This window comes from Setaria italica, chromosome VIII, assembly GCF_000263155.2.
Source record: "Setaria italica strain Yugu1 chromosome VIII, Setaria_italica_v2.0, whole genome shotgun sequence".
Lineage (NCBI taxonomy): Eukaryota > Viridiplantae > Streptophyta > Magnoliopsida > Poales > Poaceae > Setaria > Setaria italica.
This window is the reverse complement of record NC_028457.1, coordinates 26,349,504-26,357,532: the sequence shown is the minus strand read 5'-3', so window position 1 is coordinate 26,357,532 and position 8,029 is coordinate 26,349,504. Positions and strand designations below refer to the sequence as shown.

Sequence of the window (8,029 nt, the reverse complement as noted above, 5' to 3'; positions counted from 1 at the left end):
CACCCCCTAAAATGCCAAGAAAGTGCAACTTAAAAACTGACATTGGGAGTTCCAGTTGTACCAAGCAACATAAAGATACTAGGAAATTGAATTTGAACCAACACCAGGATTAGAAGCTAACCAAAATTGTAAGGCATAAAATAAAAATGTCCTAAAACGCGCTAATCTGGCCATTGACATGAGGTATGGAGAGAAAGTCAACTTCAATGGTTCTACGTTTGGGCGTACGCCATCATGCTCTGACCTCTGAGATGGCTGGTGCTAGATTCATTCTTAACAAGCGAACCCATTAGCTAAAAGCATCACCTGCTCCACACTTGAGTATGTTAATATCTTGCCTGCAGACAACTTGATAACCTTTTATATTTTGCAGTTGCTATTTTCTCTTATCAATCCGTCAGCCGCCCCAAGCAACATGTTAGTGTTTCTTGCAAGCCTTTGCTAGACAGGTTACCCATCATCAACTCGCCGATTTGCTAATTATATGAGACAATAACTGTGGTCTCATAACCGACAAGAAAGGTCTTATTATATTTTTCATATGAACTCCGCATTTTCAGTTAACTCATAAAGCAAGCAAACAGTGCAATGGTGATGCATGCCCATAAATCAAGCAAACAGTACAATGGTGACGCATGCCATTGCTTTGTTTAGGCATAGCCGTATCGTCCTATATAACAGTATATGCAGCAATCGATGTTTATGCAACAGGTTACATGACGATACATATAGGCAAAGCCTGGCCTGGTTAATGCCCAGCCAAATCCCTACAATATGGGCGTGTGATCAGCGTGGTGGCCGTTTTCATTTCAGTTGAGGCGGCAGGCAAGTTTGAAAACTCCAGGGGCTGCTGTGCGGAATCTTATCTGACTATCCACCTCCACCTTCGTGCCGTGCGAAGTCAGCTACCGAAATCGTTGGGGTCCTTTCTTGCAGTTGCAGCGGCCACCAATGGCCGGCGGGTTAGCGGATCAAAGCAGCAAACGAGCGGCAAGCATAGTAGTAGTAGTAGAAGAAGACTAGGGCCGCGCTTAACTAATTACCTGCTGCTTGTATGATTGTATCACCGCGGGCTCGGCCTCGGCGCCCCGGCTGACCTGCGGACGGGGCGCGCGCCCCCGCCATTTCGCAGCGGCGCGCGCGTCCCCCAGCCAGATTCGTGGTGGAGGGAAGCGCGGTAGCGCCGGAGGGCTCCGCGCCGTTCCCGCCGCTCCTCATTCAGCCCGCGGCGGCCGGCGAACCGGCGCCGCCGCCAGCTCCCGGCGAACGAAGCGGTCCCGGCGGGGGCACACATAGCGTTGGACGCGGAGAGGGTACCGCGGGGAAGGAGAGGAAGGGGGCGATTGATGCGGCGGCGCCATTGGAGCTGGAGCCTGGAGCTGGAGCTGGGGTGGTGCGTTTGGGGACGAGGAAAGGAATTGGGAGGGATTGAGGGAAGGGGAGGAAGAAACAGAAGGGGTGGGGGCTGACAAGCGGGCCCAGTGAGGAAAACAGCTAGTAATATTTTTCACACGGAAAATGCACAAGCAGTAATAACCAGTGGCAACCGTGCGAAGTGAGACGTGAGAGAGGACCCGTTTTAGAGGACACGACCGAATCGATGGTTATTTTTTTTTTCACAACGAAAACAAAATCGAGATGTTTAGATTCGGAAATATCCAAAATCAATTCGGACATCTTTGATCGTTGTTTCCATATGCTTTTGATACAAAGAGAGATCATGCAGTCCAATGGAGTCAGATTTTGAAGAAACAACTGAACCTCAGCCAAAAGAACAACCCACGGCTACCTTACCTAGCAAAAACCGATTGAAAAAACACAACTAAATCAGTCACTTTTTGCCATCGGGTGCCCGCAGAGATCCTTAGAGCATCTCCAGCAATGCTACAAAATTATAGTCCTAAAATGTTATTTTTGGACCAGGGAGTAAAAAAATCCCTTCCTCCAACACCTTTCAAAAATTAGCTCCCAAAATAATTTGTTATAATCCACTCACGTCTATTTCCTTTGGGCCTGTCTACGGGCTAATTGGGTAATACAGGCCCATGTCCATCCGATGCGCCAGTTGGAACATCGTGTTTTTTTTGCAGCGTTATTGATAAAGTTCGTTAAAATCTCAAGTTTCTCAAATTTACAACAGATACCAACTTAAATTTCTAGTATTTATATGCGCAAAGCAACCCGGGCCAATCTCCTCCAAAACCTACAAATTTTCAAAGTTCAAAATCCATAATAGAAAAGGTGAAACACATGCTACATTTTGGATTTAGTCTCATAATTAAATTATATATATTCTAGGCCTCCTAGCCTTGCTAAATATTGTGATGAAAATAAAGGCAAGTTTTTAAGGAAAGTTCCTTGCCTAGATGGTGAGGAATCTGTAAATATGGAGAAGAAAGGCTGCAGAATCCTTTTGTCATTGTTGAAATGTTTCACCAAGACATTTGCTAAGGGCAAGAGCTGGGTAGGCCAGTTTACACTAGAGCATTTCAAGATTGTCAATGAACATGTTAAGGTTTTTAATCATTGCTAGACTGAACCTTGATTCACATAACCTGAAAGCTAATTTGAGAGAGTTGGTTCGTCCGATAAGGTCCATCTTCTCCTTGAACACAAAGTACCCACCCTATTTAGAGAATCTAATTGTATTTCTTGAATCACGGAGTTATCCGACATTATTGAGAAATGAAAGACTATATATTGAGACACATATCTCCTGCATTGAGTCCATTGATAGGGGTATGTTGCTAGTGCTCTTGAGAAAGAAGTATAAAAGCTTGTGTCAGTCTGAGCAGCTGAAATGGCAACAGATAATATTGGATGCTGAAATGCCTAGCAATACTGATTATCTCAGGCGCCTCTCAAAACTGGCAGTGTTTAAGGATATAATTGCTAAGGCTGAGAGTAGGGGGAAAGGTTACCAAAACAAGAAGAATAGCATCTTCAGTCTCATGCGGGATGAGTTCACTCATGGCGTAGAGCATCGCTTTGTAAGTTTCTTTCTCATTTTAATTTATTTCGCATGATTAAATTTACCATGTTTGAACTAATACTTTGATAGCGGTTAACCTATCTTAGAAAAATCTGTCCATATTTTAGCAAAAAGTGTAGATGGGTACAGTAAAACTGGAGATGCCTTTTCCTCATAAAAAAACTCTTGATCCACTTCTCTATCATGTCATTTGGCGAAATATGTACAAGTACATTGGCCAAATGAGCTCAAATACACACAGTTAACAACACAAGTATAGGTGAATTATCCCTTTAATGTCGCTGTTATAAACAAATATTCTCCTTTTTCTTAATTTGCTCCTGTGAATCACCCCAATATCTTTTATTTGTTGGGTTTTCTTCTTGTTCCAGGACAAGTCTTTTAAGCCTTGGAAAGAGAAATTCAAGGATGATGACGGGATTGAACTTATGATACCTGCACATGTAGATGATTTGGCCGCTCAAATCATTCAGTTGTTGGTCCAGATAGAGTGTTGAAATCGACATTACAGCAGAGTATGTTTTCCACAGTCCAAACTTAGATTTCTTTTTTGTTATCTCACCCTTCAAAATATAAGCTTTAACATTTAACTTGTAGGTTACTTGCATGTCAGGTTCGTTGTTACTGCTCCCGCTGCCAAGGTATTTATCTGTACTTTGTTCCATTTTTTATTGAAGTTGCATAGCTAGTAATATGCTTAAAATATTGTAACGACCTTGTTTTAATTAGCCGAGTTAATCTCCAGGCAAATCCCACATCTGCAGTCTCCATCAAGCCCAACCCCGAAAACCTAGCAAAATCGCACCAACCCAGCAAAAGGCAGCTCTTCTCTAAAGTCCCGAAACCAGTGTTCCTCTAAATCTTAGAGCTATGGGAGAGCCAGAGACTGGATGGTGGACCCAAAACCAGATCCCACGGATCTCTCGAGTCAGACGCGCCAGAGCCGCATGCGCCCCGCTTCAGAGCTTCTCTGCCGCGTGGCTCAACCTCCCTGACGAGCACCACCTCGCCCAGTCGCCGGCCGCGACAAGATAGATCAGCGCGCCTCCTTCCCAATCGCGCGCGGAAGCCCCTGCAGTCCTTTCTGCCTCGCCTCATCCCGCACGCACCCTTGCCAGCCACGCCAAGGCGCTCTGTCGCCACTGCGACAGAGGATTGGCCGCCGCCGCGCCAGACCGCCTCACCTCCCGCACCCATCATCTCGCCCGGATCCCCGACCGCGCGCCTCGATGCCTTCCAGCTTTTCCGTCTCCCTCGCAGTTGCGCTGCCCACGCGCGCGCTCCACGACGATACCGTCCTCGCCAACCACAGCTCTGGCAGAGACAGCTCCTTTTTCCGCCTCGCCAGTAACGTGCCCCGGCAAAGCCACTGATCTGCGCTTGCAAGCGTCACCCCTCACCCTGTCACCTCGTCTGCAGCGACCTCGCTTGCAGTGCCTTTCCTTCCTATCACACGCTAGTCGAGTCGCCACCCCCAATCCGCCGCTTGACGTGACCAGACCGTGCTCACCCTCGCCAACTCTTCATCCCGGCAAAACCGCGCCTACGCCGGCTTTATCTCCAGTGCCCAATGACCAAAGACCCTGTCCCCGAAGCTCCGCTTCGCCGGCCAATGGAGGCGCCGCCCAATCGCCGCCACGGCAGAGCACTCCACCCTCTTCGATCTGATCTTCGCGCTGCTCAAACTCTCTCTCTCTCTCTCTTCCGCGCAACTATAAAAGGGAGTACCAGAGCCCCTACCGGAGTTTCCTTCACCATCGCTGCTTCGCCGCACCTTACTCTGCTCGCACTTGAGCGTTGCTGCTTAAGCTCTTAAGGAACTTCCCCTCTCCGCTCAAACCCGCTTCCCCCAACTCGCCAGCTGCCTGTTTCCTCCACACGGTGCTAGAGCTTGCTTGTTGTCTACAAGAAGCACCGCCGCCGCCGGAGCACCGTCGAACCTCGCCGCCATCCAAGCCTTAGCGCCTTAGTCCTTCCACCTAAGTCTGTTCCTTCCTGACCCCAAGACTTCACCAGTAGGCCTAAAGGTAAGCTGCTAACCCCTTTCCGGTTCGTCCGACCCCTTTTTCCGTCTCGCCCGACCCTGTCTGTTTCGCCGACCCTTGTCCGCTTCGCCCGAGGGCTCAGCTGTATCTTTTTCTTTGACCCGAGGGTATCTGTGTAAAATTTCGGGGACTTCTCTGTGTTAAGTCTGAGGAACCCGGTACAGTTATTCCTTAGGTCTGAGGTCAGCTTATAAGTTTATCCCAACCCGACCTTTTCGTCTTGTTCTCTATCAACTGAAGCTTGGAATTCCACACCTTTTTCCTGCAGCTTCGCTACAAGTTCCTGAGCTAAAGCGTGCAAGTGTTGTTGAAATAACCGTCTAAATGCTTAACCCCTGCATTTGCACTTCCGTGTAGAACTAAATCTTGCCGACGGCACATACGAGCTGCATCCGGTGCCAGAAGACGGAGCAGTAGCCGAGCCGCCGACCGCAGGAGCTGAAGCAGAACCCGCAGAAGACCAGTTTGCCTCCGCCCCACTCGAAGGCAAGCCCCGGAGCATGACCCCAACTTTCTAAACTTGCACATGCCTTCTTTCGTATGTATGTGCATTTACGTTATAGGAGTTGTTTGAAACCATAGATGCATGACTTAGTTCCCTTGATCTGAACACTAGCCTGTTAAGTCCGAGTAGTTGCAATGCTTAATAGGACTTGGTAAAATTCGAGTGATTTCCTGTCACTCACGAGTTATAGGAGTTGGTTGTTCTCCTTCTGGTTACAACTATAAGGACGGTGGACGGGGCAGGGCCTGGTGAACTCTTTTGGTGGTCGGTGGATCGCCCCGTCTGTCTACTTGAATCTGTTTAAGGTCTGACAGTGGTGGTGTTCGTGATCAAGTGTTTGAAAGTACTAATCTCATACCCAGTATGGGATGGGGAAGCCTAGTACCGGATTGAGCCTGGACGTGAGCGGTTCGATCCACTGTCTCTTCCCCTGCGGCCGCATGTGGTGGCAAGTGTGGTCGCAGAATGGCAGAGGCCGGGTCTGCGGAACATTGCACCAAGGGAAGTGGGCCTGACACGGGTCAGGGGGTTGATGGGGACGGCCGACACAGGAAGCGACCCTCGGTGGTGCGCGGATGTCGTGAGATTAGGTTCGCCATGCATGGTTAAGAAACCCGAATCGATTCGTCTGCCTCTCACAGTTTGAGACTGCTTGATCGCTATGCTACACTGAGTAAGGATGGAACATGATGATGATATGAACTTGATGTTTGAGTTATATATACATATTGTTGGAACTGTGCTTGCTTAGCATAAGTTGCAAAAATAGGCTGGTTAATGAACTTAGAATCGGAGTTAAAATATTAAAAGTAAGGACCTAATATAGTTGCTTTTGGCAAAAAAACCCCTCAGCCAAAGAGCCTTGCATGTCTAGAAGTGGTGGAGTAATTTTTCCATCGGTCGGTTAAGTCTTGTTGAGCTTAGAAGCTCAGCCTTGTTGTGGCATCTCTTTTCAGGTGAAGCTGAAGCTTCTGAGTGTGCTGCCGTTGGCACTTGGCCGCCCCAGCTCCCTCCTGGATGCACGGTCGAGTGGGATCCCTCCTCGGACGGTGAGGAGAGGGATCATTGATGTCCCGATCGGCCTCATCAGGGACATCCGACCCCCGGCGCTAGCGTCCGCTATTTTCTTCTTTCCGCTGCTTTTGGAATCTTGTAAAACTGATTTTCGAATCAGTGTGTACTAAATCGTTGAACTGTTTATTTGATCTGTTGTATTCTCTGGAACCACTCACCTTCGTGTGAGCTATGCTAACTCGGTCCTGTCTAAGTGGTTTTATCAGATGAAATCCGACGGATCGTCGAATTAACTTGATTAAAGCATGTGATTCGCGTGTTAGGCGACTTAACTGTGCTTTAGCTAAGTTAATCCGAGGTGCTCCGCCACAAATATCTTCTAGCAAGATGATCAAATCTGCTATAAGGATAGCTATTTGAGAATGGTAGACAAAATCCTCTGATATGCATAATACTATAGGAACACTATTACCTTAAATGAACTTTGCTTGCACCAACCTAACTACCTAAGGCAGCTGGCAGAAGCACAATGTGTGTATGAGAGAGAGAACATGATGCATTTGTATCCTAACTTTGCACTGTATGGTCATAATGTTTGTTCCGATATGTTATATGTCAGTGGTTTCAAAAACTTCAGACATGACAAAAGCTACTGGTCCAAAACCTTCAGACAACCAAGATGCCTCTGGTCCAGGACCCTCAACCAATAAAGAAGCAACTGGTTTAGGACTCTCATCATGCGCAAAAGGGGGAACTGATTCAGGACCTTCACAACAGGCTGAGTCGTCTATCAAGAAAGAAAATCCTGTGTTGCATGCAGCTGCATCAAAGCAAGGTACAATGACCTACTTTCTCAATCAATGTAAATCTGGTTTTTCTTCTGCTTGGTACTCATCTACCTCATCATCATCCCCTTCCATGAGCTTAGACACCTGCTCCACCAGCATCATCCATTTCAGGACCTTCACAGCAGGTTGAGTCGTCTATGAAGGAGCGAACTCCTATGTCCTCTGCGTCTCTTTTTAAGATAGGTATTGCAGCTAGCTTTCTCAATCAATGTATTGTGGTTTCTTCTTCCGCTCGCTACTCATCCACCTCATCATCATCCTCTCACAGAAGCTCCGAAACCACCATCATCCGTTCCACCACAAAAACCGCAATCATCAAAAGCCAACAAGCCAAAACCGCCACCACCAGAAGATGACGACGGATTTTAAATTGTCAAGATTAAGAAGGGCAACCGGAGACAGTGAAGAGTCTGGCCACATATGCTTATGATATTTTTACATGTCTCTTGGATTCTGTAGTTCATAACTGTTATAGTTTGTACTTGTTTCATTTGAAAAAAAATGCTCAATCCATGTTACTAGCTACGAGCTGTCATCAGTGGCAGAGCTTAGAGCCTTAGACCTAAATTCAGAAAGAGCTATTTTTGGTGACTTGAACAAGGTGGAAATGGCCATTGATGCTAAT

At 47.3% G+C, this 8,029-nt stretch overlaps 1 long non-coding RNA gene across 1 annotated transcript; it reads right to left on the bottom strand.

Moving 5' to 3' along the window:
• Nucleotides 1–568: 568 nt before the first annotated feature.
• Nucleotides 569–1,409, bottom strand: LOC111258149. Its single transcript, XR_002678725.1, has 2 exons — nt 1,044–1,409; nt 569–929 (listed from the first exon to the last, which is right to left on the bottom strand). It is a non-coding gene; the product is annotated as an uncharacterized LOC111258149 (long non-coding RNA).
• Nucleotides 1,410–8,029: the final 6,620 nt, after the last annotated feature.